Below are 18,393 nucleotides of genomic sequence, written 5' to 3' on the forward strand. Positions count from 1 at the left end.
AATAAAATTGCATTTTTTACAGCCTTTAATATTTCAAAATATTCAAATGAGTATTATCAAACATAATTTAACACACACTCAGTGTTTTTTTTTGCTGCTATAGCCCATTCACTTCAAGGTACAATGTGGTGTGCATTGAGAGATGCTTTCTGCACACCACAATGGTAATGCATGGTTACTTGAGTTACTGTTGCCTTGAAACAGTCTGGCTTGTCCCATTAACAAGGTATTTTCAACCGCAGAACTGCTACTGACAGGAGGTTTCTTTTTGTTTGTTTACTTGCACTATTCTCTGAAAATCCCAGGCGTTTCTGAGATACACAAACCACCATCGTCTGGCACCAGCAATTATTCCATGGTCAAAGTCACTTAGATGGATGCAAAACTGGGCTGAGAAATGGCAGGTGGAGTTCAACCCAGATAAGTGTGAAGTGGTTCATTTTGGTAGGTCAAATATGATGGCAGAATATAGTATTAATGGTAAGACTCTTGGCAGTGTGGAGAATCAGAGGGATCTTGGGGTCCAGGTCCATAGGACGCTCAAAGCAGCTACGCAGGTTGACTCTGTGGTTAAGAAGGCATATGGTGTATTGGCCTTCATTAATCGTGGAATTGAATTTAGGAGCCGAGAGGTAGTGTTGCAGCATTATAGCACCCTAGTCAGACCCACTTGGAGTACTGTGCTCAGTTCTGTTCGCCTCACTACAGGAAGGATGTGGAAGCCATAGAAAGGGTGCAGAGGGGATTTACCTGGATTGGCCCTGGATTGGGGAGCATGCCTTATGAAAACAGGTTGAGTGAACTCGACCTTTTCTCCTTGGAGCGACGGAGGATGAGAGGTGGAAGCAACACTCACAACACGCTGGAGGAACTCAGCAAGTCAGGCAGCATCCGTGGAAAAGATCGGTCGACGTTTCGGGCCGGAACCCTTCATCAGGTTTAAGGATGAGAGGTGACCTGATAGAGGTGTATAAGATGATGAGAGGCATTGATTGTGTGGAGAGTCAGAGGCTTTTTCCCAGGGCTGAAATGGTTGCCACAAGAGGACACAGGTTTAAGGTGCTGGGGAGTAGGTACAGAGGAGGAGTCGGGGTAAGTTTTTTACTCCGAGAATGGTGAATGTGTGGAATGGGCTGCCGGCAACGGTGGTGAAGGCAGATACGATAGGGTCTTTTAAGAGACTTTTGGATAGGTACATGGAGCTTAGAAAAATAGAGGGCTATGGGTAAGCCTAGTAATTTCTAAAGTAGGGACATGTTCAGCACAACTTTGAGGGCCGAAGGGACTGTATTGTGCTGTAGGTTTTCTATGTTTCTATGTTTCTAGATCACATTTTCCCACATTCTGAACAACAACTGAACCTCCTGATCATGTCTGCATGCTTCTATGCTTTGCGTTGCTGTTTAGATACTTACATTAACAAGCAGGTGTACAGGTATACCTGATATAATCGCCACTGAGTGTATAAAGCCTGGACAATGTAGTAGTTATTACCAAGTATTGTAAAGGATAAAATAGAGGTTGGGAAGCAGAGGGTAAAGGACAGAATTCCAGGGATTTGGTCTAGGCCTGCTGCCTGTGCTGAGCCAGTTAAAATTGGGAATGCACAGAATCACGAAGCACAAAGAAAGGGCCTTTTAGCCCACCATGTCCATGCTAACCACAATGACTATCTACGCTACTCCCACCTACCTACGTTAATCCCATATCCCTTCATACCTTTCCTATCCCAGTTATCTTATCAAACAACTTTTAAATACTGTAATTATATCGACCTACACCACCTCCTCTGGCAGCTCATTCCAGATATTCACCACTCTTTGTGAAAATATCACATAGCTCTCCTTTAAATGTCTCCCCTTTCACCTGAAACCTGTGCCCCCTCCCTGTTCTGGGAAGAAAATTCTCATTATCTATCCCTATGCCCATCATAGTGTTATTAATCATTAAGGACTCCAGTGAGAATAAACTCAGCCTAGCCATCTCCCTTCATAACTACTGCCCTCCATTCCAGGAGACATCCTGTTGAATCTCAATACCCTATTCATCAGTGTTATCACTTTCAGGCTCCATGGACTTGCACCCTCTCTGTACCTCAACAGTCCTAAATCCCTGCCACTTCTTGCATATGTCCCACCAGAACTTGACTACCCACATTATCTCGCACTTACCTGGATTAGCTTTCTAGCTAATCTAACCTTAGATATGCTTAGACTACATTCTTTGCTACCTATGACTACACAAATCTTAGTGTTGTCAACAAACTTACTGATCATACCACCTACCTTCTCATCCAAATCATTTACATATGAATTATAAACAATACACAGGTAGGCTGCCAGATATCAAGGAGCACAGGATACTGGGATAATGGAAGTGGGAAACATTACAATGATAAAGACCGCAGATCATAAGGCATAGGAGCAGAATTAGGCCATTTGGCCTGTTAAACCTGCTCCAGCATTCAACCATGTCTCATTTTTTTTTTCAAACCCATCCTTCTGCCTTCATAATCCTATTAATCTCTGCCTAAAAGGCACACATGACTTTACCTCCACAGCCCTCCGTGGTAAAACGATCCACAGATTCGCCACTCTCCATCTGACCTTCCTCTCATCACAGTTCTGAAGGGACTCCTCTTTATTCTGAGGCTATGCCTCAAAATCTAGACTCTCCTACTAATGGATGTTTCCATACTCATTAGGCTTCCATGAGATCCCTCTCCCCCTTCCTCGCCTCATCCTTCTGAACTTCAAAATTAAAACTTTTCTTGGTAGTAACACATTATTGAACAATGAGAAAGGAGCGGGCAGGATTTGGGGAGAATCAGAATGCGGGCAGCAGAGTCTGAATGACATACTTATCAAGGGCATAAGAAGGCAGAGAAGAGAACTGTAGTATTCCAGTTACAGATAGATGAAATTTCAGGAACAGGCGGGTAGAGAAGCAATGTTATAAAGGTGAAAGCCAACTGTCATATTGGCAAGGGAAGTTAAATCCAGATCTAGAACACCAAGAAGGTAAACAATGGGTTCAATCCTCAATAGTGATCATGGCAATAGAAGGAATCCACTCAATCTAGGCCTTTCAATATTCAATTGGTTTTAATGAGATCACCCTCCCTCATTCTTCTAAACTAGCGCATACAGACCGAGAAGCATCAAAAATGCCTTATGCCATATCATTAACCATCTCATTCCTGGGATCATTCTCATGAACCTCCTCTGAACCCTCTCCAATGCTGGCACATCCTCTCTTAGATAAGGAGCCCAAAACCCTAAGTGCCGTCTGATTAATTCACTATTCATGGTACAAAAATAAGGCTATTCAACCTATCATGCCCAAAGTGAATACTCCTCAATCTTTTTGGTCTCATAAGGACCAACCATGCATAGATAGTCTCTTCTCATACCAATATTACTCCAAAATCTCCTCTGCACATTTCCTGGTGCTTTCACATACTTCCTTACAAGTGCTACCCTGAATGCACTTTATTCAGTTCTAACGAGACCTCTCTACTTTCATTAGCCTTCAAATCCAACTTACTTACTTGTTGAATTATCTTCAGAGGTCGGTGGGCCTGTAGTCCAAGATCTCCCTGCTCCTCTACACTTCTTAGAATCAGTTATCAATTATTAAATTGCTTTATTTTACAATGAGAAAGCATATTCCTTCTGTTATTGACCAGTATAGCACAGATACAAGACCTTTGGCCCAACGAATCCATACAGACCTCAATGTTCAGCAGTTAGTCTCAATTTCCTACATCCAGCCCATAACCTTTCAATGTCCCTCCATATACCTATCTAAATAATATTATAGTAGCTTCTTCAATCACTTCTTCTGATAGCTCATTCCATATAATCACCACCTCTCACTCGAATTCTATGACTTGCTGTTTTAATCTTCCCTACTCTGAGGGAAAAGACTGTTACCATTGCATCTTATCTATGTCTCTCATAATTTCAAACATTTCTATAAGGCTGCCCCTTATTTGTTTACATAATTAACTTCATACCCAACCTCTTTGCACAATCATGACTAAAATAGTATATCTTATTCCTCCCCTTCATGTGAACCAACAATCATAAATTGTTTTTCTTTGTCTTCCACGGCACATTTAAAATTGCAATAGGATCATCAGAAAACTCCCACGGAATTTCGGAGTCAAAAAGTCACAACTACTCCCTTGGATTCTAACCGGGTCACAACATTTTCTGGCTTTGACCCTCATAACTCAGAAGGTCTGACTTCCTAAATGTGAATGTATCTTAAGCAATAACAAGGAACGAGCAATCAACTGCAACTCAGACAATTACATCCCTCAATGTTCCTTCAGACCACCATTCTGCAAGTACCAATAAATTATCCAGTCATGTTATCGCCTAATATCATCTGGTGTTTTTCTTTTCTCAGGTGCATATAGCTGAATCTAAAACACCATTGTGCATTCTTTGCCACAAGTATTATGACATATCTTACATATGTTGGACATGAATTTTCATTATAAAATATAATACTTTCTTAGGATAGGAAAATATCTTTTCTCGTTCATAAATGAGCCTTATTATTGAAATTACTTCTGTGTGGTGCTGGATCATAGGAAGTCTTAGAAATTGCTCTCAGTTCCAGAGTTCCTATAATCATTACCATAGATTTAATACTATATCCATAAGACCATAAGACAAAGGAGCAGAAGTCAGCCATTCGGCCCATCGAGTCTGCTCCACCATTTTATCATGAGCTGATCCATTCTCCCATTTAGTCCCACTCCCCCGCCTTCTCACCATAACCTTTGATGCCCTGGCTACTCAGATACCTGTAAATCTCTGCCTTAAATACACCCAATGGCTTGGCCTCCGCTGCCGCCCGTGGCAACAAATTCCATAGATTCACCACCCTCTGGCTAAAAAAATTTCTTCGCATCTCTGTTCTGAATGGGTGCCCTTCAATCCTTAAGTCATGCCCTCTTGTACTAGACGCCCCCACCACGGGAAACAATTTTGCCACATCCACTCTGTCCATGCCTTTCAACATTCAAAATGTTTCTTTGAGATCCCCCCTCATTCTTCTAAACTCCAAGGAATACAGTCCAAGAGCGGACAAACGCTCGCTGTAATCTCACTCAGTATCTATAAAATAATTCTGTGCAGCAGTTCCTACCATCTATTCTTCACATCATCTTTGAAGGCAGAAAAGCCATTCTTTGCCTTGTTCTGGCATTCTCACCCATAGGACATCAGCACACGTAAGCTACCAGGCATCACAGAAGAACTTAGACGTTCATTTTAATGCTGTGCTAATCGGTTTTCATCAAAATGAATCTGTACATTTGATGAAACACAGACCACAGCTACAAACATACATACAGTGTACAGTATAGTGCAAAGCTTCAGTGTGCCTTACTATAATGTTTTCAAAGAATTGTTCAACCCATTAACATTAATTTCCCATCAGGAATAGGGCTCTTCTTTGAGCCATTAGTTTGCCTTAATGATATAAGAACTGTTTTGCTTCAAAAGGTTCTCTTATCGATAATATCAACTGGTGGACAAAGAGAAGAAGAGCTTTAATGGATTTCAAATGCAGAAGGAGAAGTTTCAAATGTGGTGTGAAAGATAAGGTGTAGAAGATTACATTTATACAATTATTCCACCAAGTGATGGCTAATGAAGCAAAGAATGCTTGAATACATCCTGAAAAAGTTGTCAATCTGCAGACAGGACTACAGATTTTTGGATTTTTTTTTCTGAAAACAGCATTTTTTCAGGAAAATAAAGGCATACAGCAATGCGTAACATAATAATACTTTACTCTAAAAATGGGGATTTCCTTAAATGGACTATTTTAAACTAACAGGCATCTGAATGATATGCAGAGAAGAAGTAGATTGTGGATTACAATTTGCTGTTTTCTGTCCTAATTTAATTGTATTCACACTTTGTGCAAAATGTATTTCAAATTAAATGAGACTGAGCTTCAGTTGCTCAGACAGCATAGTCAGATTTCAGCCTTGCTGTGGTATAAACATAGCTTTCCTGTCTGAAGGCAGAACAAAAATAAGATTGAGAATAATATGGCTTGTTTACCACACAGAAATTAACATTCGCTTTTGTTGTTTATCCCCTAACCTCCGCTGCTATGGAAACGTCATTAATTATAATTGGGTTGCTGTGACAGATGATATTTCTTCACCCTGTTAATCCACTCAACCGAATGCCAATTGCAGGCACGTCCTAATCCAGCAAACTGATTTCAAATATTCTCATTACCTTTTGTAAATAATCTGACCTCACACATCTTCTTTGTTGCTTTTTTTCACTTTCAATGGGTATTCTGCTCAAAACACCTTGCTACAGTTTCCCATTCCGTTTCTTCCAACGTAAACTCCTTGCCTCTGCATTAACTTCTATTTCCCTGGTCATATTCATATCCTTTTCTCCTCATGAAATCTGTGTCCATTATTCTTATTTACTACTGTTGGGTGTGAGTCTCAGCAGTGCATTTTTTGTGTCATCAGCTGACTATGAGAGTCTCCGAGACTCTTCAGGAGGTGCAGCCCAAATTGCTTGAAAACACTAGCAGCTCATCATTATTTCTTCATGTTACGACAGAACCCATTTGGAGTAAAGCAAACCTAAAATGTGAGTATCTGTTTGACTTGAAATTTGAAAGTGTATTTTTTTAGGCATTGTGCTTACAAGTTCTTTTTCTCTGTGATAAGGGAGAAATACTTCAAACTAATGTCAAAAAAGTTGAAAATAAACAGTGCCACAAAACAATATTATGTTTAAGAAAATTACAAGACTGAAGTTGAAGTATCATTTTGATTATGAACTGCAATTCTAAAGATATTTCTTTGCTGATCTCATGTGACTATGGTTATATTATTGAATGTAGGTGCCGGGCCATTAAAGCTCTTGGAAAGATTAATGATCCCGGACCAATAAGCAATTATCAAAGGGACATAAAAATTTCTTAACATTGAAATATTGAGCATTCTCCTCTGAGCATACTGATTTTCTGCCACAATCGATTCTCCTTCAAATTCACTCCAGCCATATTGTGATTTGCTCAGTGAATTCTGGAGATGCTTAATATATAACCAGAAAGATACATAATGCTCTGCTCCATGCTTCTCTGCAAGAACAAATCACCTAGCAAAGAGGGTGAAATTTGAGAATGGATGACCATTATCTCCTTGGAATCACAAAGACAGATAATGGGGTAGAAGAGGTGACACAATACTGAGTCATTAAGCTACCTGATGAAATGTGCCCCTGGGCTCATCATTTCTATCAGCAAGTGCAGAGTGAATTTGATGGCCTTTACCTTTCAGCTTGTGATATGGTTCAGAATGGCAAAGATTCCAAAAGTGGTCTGCCTTACAAGGAATCATATCTGTCATGAGCGAATTGCTTAAAATTACATAGAAAATGCATCATAGAGACTGGTTCTTCCACTGACCATAGTTTAGTAGCACTGACTGTCTTTCTCAGATGAAGGTCTCAGAAGTGGGGTTGACTGGAGTGGTGTACACAGAAGAAAGTTTCATGGATCACGTAGGAGGGATTTAACTCTGAGATGGTAGCAAAAGTGGAAGGGGGATTATGACCTGACTGGAAAAATTAGGGAAGCAAAACTAGAAAGGTAGGAGAATAGAAGGGATGCAGAGATATAATAGAGATAAAATAAGCAACACTGAGGTGAGGACACCCAGGAATATGATGCTGCCCAACCTTTCAACCACTGATCTCTCAAACAGGATCTCAATTTCCCCTTCCTAAAGTCTACAATCAATCCTTTGGTCTTACTGACGTTCACCGTGTATTTGTTGTTACAAAACTACTGAACTAGCTGATTTATCTCACTTCTGTACACCTCCTTGTTGCTATCTGAGGTTCTGCCAACAACAGTGGTGTCATTGGTGAATTTATCGATGGTATTTGAGCTGTACTTAGTCACACAATCATGTGTGCACAGAGAGTAGAGCAGTGGGCTAATCACACATCCTTGAAGCGTGCCTGAGTGGATTGTCAGCAAGGCGGCAATGTTATTCCCAATCTGTACTGACTGGTCTCTCGATAAAGAACTCAAAGAATCAGTTGCAGTGGGAAGTGCAGAGGTCCTGGTTTAGAAGCTTGTTGATTAATAGTGAAGAGATGATGGTGTTGTGCCTGATACATGCTTTACCGTTGTCCGGATGCTTCAAAGCCAAATGAAAGGCCGGGAAGACTGCGTCTGCTATTGACCTGTTGTGGTGGTAGGGAAATTGCATCAGGTCCTGGTCCTTCCTCAGGCAGGAGTTAATTCCTGCCATGATCATCCTCTCAAAGCCCTTCATCCCTGTAGATGCGAGTGCTACCAGAGGATAGTCGTTAAGGCAGCTTACCCTGCTCTTCTTGGGCACCATTACCACTGATGCCCTTTTAAAGCAGGTGGGAAGCATATGTGAGTTCTTGAACATTCCAGCCAGTTGGTCGGCACAGATTTTCAGTATTCTGCCAGCTACACCATCAGAGTCTGAAGTCTTACGAAGTTTCACCCTCTTGAAGGATATTCTAATGTTATCTTTCAAAGGGTCTGCACATGCTGTGAGGATTTGCATAAATTTGTCTCATTCTCTCTCTCAAAGAGTGCATTAAAAGCAGTCATCTCTTCGGAGAGTGAAGCATTTATACTGGTAGGTTTCACCTTATAGGAAGGCGTGGCATTCAAACCATGCTGCAGTTGTTATGCATCCAACTGCATTTCTAGCTTCACAAGGAATTGTCTTTTTGCTCTCACGGTGGTCTTCCATAAGTTATACTGTATCTGGACTTTTTCTAGAGTTCTGGATCTCTCATCTTGAACGCCACAGATCTAACATTCAGCCTGGTTCATTCAGGGCTTCTGCCTGTGTTCTCACAGGCACACACTCATCCATGCAGCCCTTGATGAAATCAGTGACCACTGCAGCATTTTCATTGAGATTCGAAGATGAAGCCTTCATTATGGTCCAATCCACTGACTCAAAGCAGTCCTGCAAATGCTTGTCTGCCTCCCCTGACCACAGTCCTCCCCACTAGTGCTGCAGTCTATGCTATTTAATTGTTCTTGTTTATATACTGTAATTCTCCTATTATCCATGATCCCAGTATGATTTTGGTCCAACTATTATCTTATCAATTACAACTTTGTTTCAATGTTGACAGGTAAAGTCTATTCAGTAACACAAAGAAATGCATCAGTTCAATGCTGTCTTGCATTTGTCATTCAGTCTGCCCAAACATCTGACACTCAGGTTCATGGAACTCCATGGAATCAGACACGTAATAGATGATTTGTTTAAGTGAATTGACTGACCTCTTTTTTTTTTCCTTAAAGAATATTTCATTTTAAGTTAATGCTGAGAGAGAATGCCAGTTTTGAAAGATTGGGAGAAAACATTTAGTGTTTTTCAGCCTGATTGTAAGCTACAAAGGATCAGCTTGCCTTTTTACTGTTGAATAATTCTTACAGATCTAAAACAAAATCCACTGTAAATATCAATCAAAGTTCTGTTATTTGGGATTATAGAGAGCTAAAGCAAAAGTGTACTTTAAAAATAAGTAAAACAGGGAATTCTTGTTTAATTGTTGAGTAGTACAGAAAAGCAGCAATAAAATGTCAATAATGTTGCTAAAGAAATGGCAGGGGGTATGGAATGATTTAAAGGACCCTAGGTTCAGAAATATTGGGAACAGTAGATATACCAATCGTAGTTGTAGTTGAGTAAAGCATGATGTTCTAAGGAATTATCTTTTGGTGGGTCTTCAGGTGGCTATAGAGGTCGATCTGGGATCCAGATATTGTGCTGCAGTGTGGGCAAGAGTACACACTGTACTCTTATACTGTACTCTCACACTGTACACTGTATATTGGCTTGTATCAATATACAGCAATGGCACCATCCAAAACAATAATATTCAACAGATCTATGACTACCCAACACTATTGAACATGGTGATGTCAGAGTTTAATAAGCAGCATCAAGCAATGCTCATAAGAACTATTCATGTTTCAATGAATGATATCCAACATGTAGAGGTGTTTTTGACAATTGTGCCTACAAAATTCTAGTGCAATATATAAAAATTGTCTATACAGTCATGTGTTCTAGGAAATGATATCTAACAACATTTGGCCACTCCTCAGCCTATTTCCCAAGCTGATCAAGATCACTGCAATAAACTTCTTCACTATTAAAAAATCATCCTAATTTTGTTGTCCGCAAAGTTACTGATCAAGTCGTGCGCAGTTGCGCTCAAATTATTTATATAAATGACAAATAACAAGAGTCTAAACAATGACACATGCAGCACATGCTAGTCACCAGCTCCCATTCCAAGAAACAACCAGCAACATCAGCTTGCTACCACTGAACCAAATTTTTAAATCCACTGATTAGGTTTCCCTGGATTCCATGGGAGCAAACCATCCAGACCAGCCTAGCATCCAGGACCCTGTTGAAGGCCTGGCTAAAGTCCAAATAAAAACATCCACTGTCCTACCCTCATCTATCCTTTTTGGTTACCTCTTCAAAGAAAAGTTCACCAAGCAAAATTTCCCATGTACAGAGCCACACGCTGACTGGCCCTAATCAGACAGTCTATCCAAATGCTGGTAGATCCTGTCCCTCAGAATTTCCTTCAGTAGCTTCCCCATTACTGACATCAGGCCGACCACCTGTAGTTCTCTAGCTTGCCTTGCTACCCTTTTTAAACAGTGGAAAACCATCAGCCACTTTCTAGTCTTTGGGAACTTCCTCACGAGCTAACCATGAAGTAAATATCTACACAAGGGACTCTGCAATTTCCTCTCTAGCCTCCCACAAAGTCCGAGGATGTATTTAATCAGCCCCTGGAGATTTATCCACCTTAATGCACTGCAAGGCTGCAAATATCTCCTTCCTGGTGATATGAATGTCTTTCAAAACATCTCCATTTGTTTACCCTATCTCGTGGTAACTATGATGTTCTCCAGTGTCAACATCAAGGAGAAATATTCATTAAAAATCCTATCTGTCTCATCTAGCTCAAGAAAGAGGCACCTCTGCTGAACTCCAAGGCGACCTACTCTCTCCCTTGTCATCCTTTTACTCTTAATATAGTTATAGAACTATTGATATCTTCCTTAACCTTACCTGCCAGATTATTTCATTCCATGTCTTTGCACTCCTGATTTTCTTGTTAAGGGTATTCTTAATCTTTTTATAGTCCTCAAGAGGTTTACTCAATTCCTGCCCTCAAATCCAATGGGTTGATTAATTACGCAAACATGAGGAAATCTGCAGATGCTGGAAATTCAAGAACACACACAAAATGCTGGTGGAATGCAACAGGCCAGACAGCATCCATAGGAAGAAGCACAGTCGACGTTTCGGCCTGAGACCCTTCTTCGACTGTGCTTCTTCCTATGGATGCTGTCTGGCCTGCTGCATTCCACCAGCATTTTGTGTGGGTAGATTAATTAGATGATTTGTCCTGTGCTTCTCTAGGTACTTATGCCCAGGTTCTCATTAGGTTATGTTTAATGTTTTTTTTTGTGTTTCAATTGAGGTTAAGACATCAGCACAAAACTTCAGTAAGACTACTCTCTCAACATCCAGGACCACTCCAGTCTCTGCAGTGACATTGACCCAAGAAGACCATTTGTGAATAACAGAAACAGTTTTCTCCCACACCAATATATGCCCTTGGAAGAGGAACAGGCACTTGGCATGGGGGTACCACCTGGCAGATCACTACCTAGATCTCTGAATGATCAGGCTTAGTAAGGAAGTTCTCCAACCATAGCATCCCCCTCCCACCAAGTGACCAAAATTTCATCAGCACAACTTGATGAGCAGCCCTTTCAAAAAGAGGTTGAAACCTTACATGTTCCCTATATACATAAAACACAGATTCATCCAGGGCACAAAGATAACAAAGCAGCAAGGGATTATATGATCCAGATTAGATGTGGAGTGTAGATACCTGTGTAATTTTCACCATCATCAGGTATATACCAATCTTGTAACTATGCTGGTAGAGCAGGGATTGAGGTGCAGCCAGCTGGAGGAACAGAATGTGTTTAATTCCATAGCCTGTGCTGTATTCAATGACTTGATAGCAAGTGGAGAGAATAAAACTGGCCCAAGATTACCTTCTGCGACGATAGGAAATTTAGGATAAATCATCCAGTGAGTGCATTTGAAAAAAATCATCAGATAAACATGACTGAAAAATTTTTGAAGCCTTGTCAAACATAATAGACAGGGATGCTAGATGTTCTTCAAACTTTCTCTTCTGTTGGCTGTCTCAATTAGCTAGTATATTTTATGCCTAGATGTTGCGAGAAATCAGCATTTTAATCTGACCTATTAGTGGGGCGATTACATCATATTTGGTGTTCCTCAATACTATTATTGAGTTGTACATATGTAATCAGGGACCAAGTCCTGTTGTACCTCTGATTTCTGATTTTGCTCCCCATTTAGAAAATACATTACCTTTTTATTCCTCCAAGAAGATCACAATCTTGCCGTCGGGTTTGGAGCCTTGTATGCCTCAATGACTTGGAGAGCTATGTTGGCTGGAGTCTGGGCCTTTTGCTTTGGCTGTTGGTAAGGTCACCCATGCCAAACAATCAAAGGGTAGAGGCCAGTCGAAGTGTTGTCCATTGGTCCTCCAGGTTCAGGGGTTCAGCCCTGACTGTTATGGAAATTGTTATGGAAACAATAATGAAAAATCCTCCTATACAGACAATGAAGAAGCTGCTTATACAGTACCTTCATTAATTCCCTAAACACCAGTGGCATAACAGGCAGGTGCTGCTGCATCTTTATTTCCCCTATTGAAGTGCATAACCATATACTTTCCTATGCTGTATTCCAACTGCCACTTAAAACAAAGACCATGGAGAACAAAGCATTATAGCCCAGCACAGTCCCTTTGGGCCACAATGTTGTGCTGACCTGTTAAACTACTCCAAGATCAATCTAACCCTTTCCTCCCACATATCCCTCTATATTTCTATCATCTAAGTGCCTATCTAAGAGTCTCTTACATATTCCATAAGTGTCTGCATCTACTACCACCACCCCTAACAGCGCATTCCACACACTCACCACTCTAAATGTAAAAAAAACTTCCTCTGACAGCCTCCCTATACTTTCTCCCAATCACCTTAAAATTAATTTTTCCCTATTCTCCTCATCTGTCCAAGTCCTTCTGCAGACCCCCTGCTTCGTCAACACTACCAACTCCTTCATCTATCATCCACAAACATGGTCAGAAAGCCATTTATTCCGTCAACTAGATGGAAGAAGAAGGTTGTGCCGGTGAGCAATGCGATCAAAGGCAACGTCCTTCAGACAGCTCACAAAACCATTCCTTTTACTTCTCCTTTCAAATATAATTCAGCTACTATTGGAACCTGTGATTTACAGTTTGATGGCGAGCGTTCAGGCCAATTGAGCGATCTGGTGCTTTGGTGTCTCCAAGGGAGTTCGGTGAGGTGTAGAGCAGATTGTGCGGCCTGGAGGCCAAGCAGCCTGGAGACAGGGCGTCAGCCCATGACCGACTCCATTTCCTGCCGTTCTCACCGATTGAAGCGTTGAGCAAGATTGAAATCTACAAGGATGAGAATGGAGCGCGAGCAGGTGTTCAGCATTGTCTGTCTGCATTTGACCAGACGCTCTCTCCCTCTCGCTTGACACTGCTGGAGAATGGTGGGTCTCAGACAAGGTTTAATCGATATGGTTTGTGGATTGGACTCTGTAGCTCATGTTACATGTGTTTCTGGTTTCTGGTTACCCCTTTTTTAATTGCTATTTTGTGCAATTTTGATCGGGGTGTACTGGCTCTGTGGCCTGCAGTCAATGAATGATACAACTCTCAGTTGAACTAAACTGACCGTTCCTAGACTGTTTCAGTTACTCTGTGGTTTGATGCTTCATATCCTGTGTTTTTCACTCATTTTTACTGTTTGCTTGATATGTTCTTTTTCTTGTGTGCTGGGTGTTTGATGTCTTTCTTGGACTAGTTCCATGGTGTTTCTTTGTTTTCATGACTGGCTGCAAGAAGACAAGTCTCAGGGTTATATACTGTGTACATACTTTGATAATAAATGTACTTAGAACTGTTGAACTTTATACATTAACATATAATCTGTCAAGTAGTGAACAAGCTCAGTGGTTGAGTCACCTCCAGCTCTAACTTTTGGATCCTTCTACCTGCCTCACTTGCAGTCACACTCTCTTGTCCCTGACCAGGATTCCCTAAAGGTTAAATTGCAGGTTGGGTCAATAGTAACAAAGACAAATGCCAATGTTAGCATTCATTTCGAGAGAACTAGAATGTTTAAAAAAAGGATGTATTGCTGCTTTATAAAGCGGTATTCAGCGTGAGGCCCTCCATTGGTCAGAGTCAACTATGCATATTGCGGCCAGCTGTCTACATAACCAGCAAGCCAGGGTTGTACGACATGGAGAGCAAGCTGTTATTCAGGTAGCAGGCTTCAGCTCTCCACACAGCTGATGAATCCAAAGGATTGGCAGAGATCACTACAATTTGGCATCAGTGACATCACTGGAGTTGCCAGTCAGCATTGAACTCAATGTAGACCTGCTCTAGGGACTCTAACTCTGGACTTTTCCTTGGGGTTTACAATTTGATGCTTCTACGCCTTTATTTGTTGAGTGAGGAGGATTTTATTGAAGCCTGCTGAATACTGAAAGGCCTGGATAGAGTGGACATGGACAGAATATTTTCATTAGTGGATGAATCTAGGACCAGATGTTATAGCCTCAGAATAGAAGAACAGAGATTAAAAGGGATTTCTTTAGCCAGAGGGTAGTTATTTGGTGGAATGCATTGCAAAAGAAAATTGTGAAGCCCAAGTCACTGATTATATTTAAATCGGAGGCTGATAGGTTCATGATTAATAAAAGTATCAAAGTAAAAGGATCTTGTACATTAAATAGGGTGTCAAAGGTTACAGGGAGAAGACAGGACAATGGGGTTGAAAGCAAAAAAAAAATCAGCCATGAACGAATGGTGGAGCAGACTTGATAGGCCCAATGTCATAATTCTCTCTATGTCTTATGGCCTTATGTTCTAATCCTTTTTGTAGCTTTGTCAGGTTGACACAATATTTTTGTTGGGCATGGGGGAGAGAGGACAAGCTACAACTGCAACATGAAGTCATAAGCTATTAAGTTGTAAATTCAAACTACCTTCAAAGGTTTCTATATGCAATACATTCACATAGTATAACGGCATATCTCCTTCCTTGACAACACCCAGTCAAACCAATCAATCAAACTAAATGGTAAAAACAAAGGCTGTTTTCAACAAAATAGGTTTTATAAAAGGGTTACCATTTAGAGAAGTATGCTCCAACAAGTCAACACATCTGGGAAAGAAATGAAGATTCCTCTCTTCACAAAGAATATATTGAATCTATTTCCTTGCTTCTTAATTCTTTTAAAATAAACCTTACTATTTAAAATAGCCCATAATAGTACTCACAAATATGTGCAATACTGATGAACAGTTATATTTTAGAGGATTTTAGTGATGAATTTGAACCAGAACAAGGATGGTTGTTAGGGAACACAAGGTCCAAAGGAAGGCATTTCTGAAAATAGCAAAAAGAAAAGAAATCCTTATCTGCTCTTCTTGAACTTCCTGTAATATCACCATTTCTATATTTTATTGCAAATTTCTCTACAATCACCTAAACAAATCATGAAAGAAAATATAACAAAGGGCTCTATTTTGAAGTTACCACTTACTATTATTTAACACCTAATGAAAAATAGTTCATGGTAAAGACAGAAAGATGAAAACTGCAACCTAAATTGTGTGACTGTGAATCACTTCTTTGATTCAAATAAACAACAGGGGTCACAAGGTTGTGTGCATCACGAATGCCACAATGCACTATAAACAAGATTAGTTCATAACTATACTCTTGAGAATTGTATCTTACATTCACCATGCTACTGTTAATCCACATGAGGCAGTATTCAGATTCACTTCCTATTAACCCAGTCAGGGTTCACAGCTCTCTTAAGCTTTATACATTTAGCTTTACTATAATGCAATATTTTCTGAATCGGGAACAACATTCAGACTTATTCACAATTTTGATTCACCATTGGGTTTATCCAATTTGATATTGGAGATGTCAAAATTGAAAGTTCAAGAAAACCATCTAATTAACTAGAAAATAAATATAAAATTTAAAACAAACATGCTGATTGCTGAGTGGCTACTTTATAACACCCCACTCTCCTTAGGCTGTCCTTCAGGATCAAACTTTTTATTCCACACAACTCCTCGGGTTCTGACATGACTGATGAAGCCAATATGGTAGGTATCCAGAGTTACTAGCACAAATGTGGCTGGAGATTCTTGATTAGATAAGTATTTAGAATGAGAGGTAGTTAGTTCCATCTGCCATTACCAGTGGACTTGTATGTGCCACTAACAGAAGTGCTTGAGGCTCTTAATGCCATCTCAGATGTTCTCCAATTTGAGAGGTCAATCGACAGGTGGTGATATTATATCTTTTCAAGGAGACTTTGAGAATTTCCTTAAGTTCTTTCTTCAGTACTCCTGGTAATCTCTTATCGAGACAAAGCTCAGATGGTACCCCCTGTCTTTGAGGGTCTGTTGCTGGACAGGTAAACCATGTAGCGTGCTCACTGGAGCTAAGTGAACAGAGTTATGGCCTCAATGCTGTTCTGGGAGTGGACTCTAACATTGGTTCACTTAACCTTCAGTATTGGATCTTGCAAAATTTTGTAAAAACAGCAATGATGGTTTCATTCCAATGCTTTGAGTTACCTGCTATAGATAGAACATGTCTCAGAAGCCTATAGGAGAACAGAAATGATTTCTTAACATTTAGGCCTATTCCATGAACTTTGTGCCAAGTTTGAAGTCCTGATATTTACACAACTTTCTTTTTCTGCTGCACTGGAAGCTATGGTGAATTTCATTATCTATATTTGCTTTCACCAAGAGGTGGCTCCTCTCATATGGTAAGTGGTCCATGTTTTCCTGGATCTCATTGTAAGGCTTCATTATTGGGTAGTTGTGTTGCATAGTAAAGCACAATGGCAGAGGCTTTCATTTTGCAGATGTTTAGAGTAAGGTCTACTCTCCGGTATGTCACCATGAAAAAATCAATGCCTTGGAGCCCAACCTACCAAATTATGGTGTAATAATGCTCTGCAGTGCAGGCAATATAGATTGAAAAATTGGCCATTTTTCCCCAAATATTAACTCCACTTGAAAAAGATGCTTATAGGAGGCAAAGTGCAGAAATGTGACAATTGCAGTGACACTGTAGCAACAAGGCTCTTTCAATTGGATTCTTTCATTTTGCACTATATTCGAAAGATCTTTTCCTTGGATATGATATGGTAGCATAGTATTTGTTCTGGATTAGTAATAGTCATCTTTATCACACAATTTCAGATCCAACCTTGGAAGCTTTCTGACACCAAAATAGTACTTCTTATGTGTTCATCTGTAAGTCCTACAAATAAGTATTTTAAATTACAATGGATATTAAAATAATATAGTTTTTCACTGTTATTAGTTTGTTTATATTACCTTAGCTAGCGTTAGAGTATTGTTACATGCTGTAAAATGTTTAAAACCATGTTACAATGTTCAATGTGATTGGCCATTTAGCTAGCTTTAACTGTATTACTGTTGCTGGATGCTAGGGATCCATTTGAACTCTTATCTGATGGTAATTAACAGAAGGAGTTCAGTGCCCCCTCTGAATGTCTCTCAATGGGACGCAGTGGGGTCATTTGTTTCACAGTCTGACTTATGCCAATTTGAATATTCAATGAAGCTTTGCTAAATTTTGAGGGAGAACCCACCAATGGAGTGCACATTAGCTGAAGCAGTTTGTTCAGTAGCTAAATGTGTTTCTGATCATGAAAGATTATCAAGGGCCGAAGCAGCTGCCACTGATGGGAAATGGATGGGAAAAGTTTGGAGGTTTAGAGCAGGAGTTCCCAACCTTTTTTAATGCCATGGACCAATTCCATTAAGCAACAGTCCATGGGGACCCCTGGTTTAGAGGAAGATGGGCCAAGAGCATGCAACTGGGCCTAGTTCTGTTAGACAATTCGGCTGACAAGGATGAGTTGGGACAAAGGGCCTTCTCTCCCATGCTGTATACCTCTATGACTCTATGTCTCTGAATGATCTTAATTTTCTGATCATGTCAAAGGTCTGTGTTGAGAACATGCAATGCCAGGAGAAATAAGTGTTGGTAACTACATCTTGCACTGTGATTTAGTTAGTGTGAGAGTAAATGGAAACTATTTATCCACAGAGAGTCACTCTTTAAAAATAATTG

General features: G+C 40.2%; 1 protein-coding gene across 6 annotated transcripts in view; it reads left to right on the forward strand.

Moving 5' to 3' along the window:
• Positions 1 to 18,393, forward strand: part of LOC140203361 (protein shisa-like-1) — a 200,179-nt gene that overhangs the window by 128,968 nt on the left and 52,818 nt on the right. For 5 of the 6 annotated variants that reach the window (XR_011887346.1, XR_011887347.1, XM_072269407.1 and 2 more), the window contains exon 1: positions 6,452 to 6,644. The exons of the other annotated variant lie outside the window; for it this stretch is intronic. The gene's annotated coding sequence lies outside the window, so the exon portion shown is untranslated. Of the gene's footprint in view, positions 1 to 6,451; positions 6,645 to 18,393 lie in introns of those variants that run through there. 6 annotated transcript variants of the gene reach the window in all.

Source organism: Mobula birostris, chromosome 9 (assembly GCF_030028105.1).
Source record: "Mobula birostris isolate sMobBir1 chromosome 9, sMobBir1.hap1, whole genome shotgun sequence".
Taxonomy (NCBI): Eukaryota; Metazoa; Chordata; class Chondrichthyes; order Myliobatiformes; family Myliobatidae; genus Mobula; species Mobula birostris.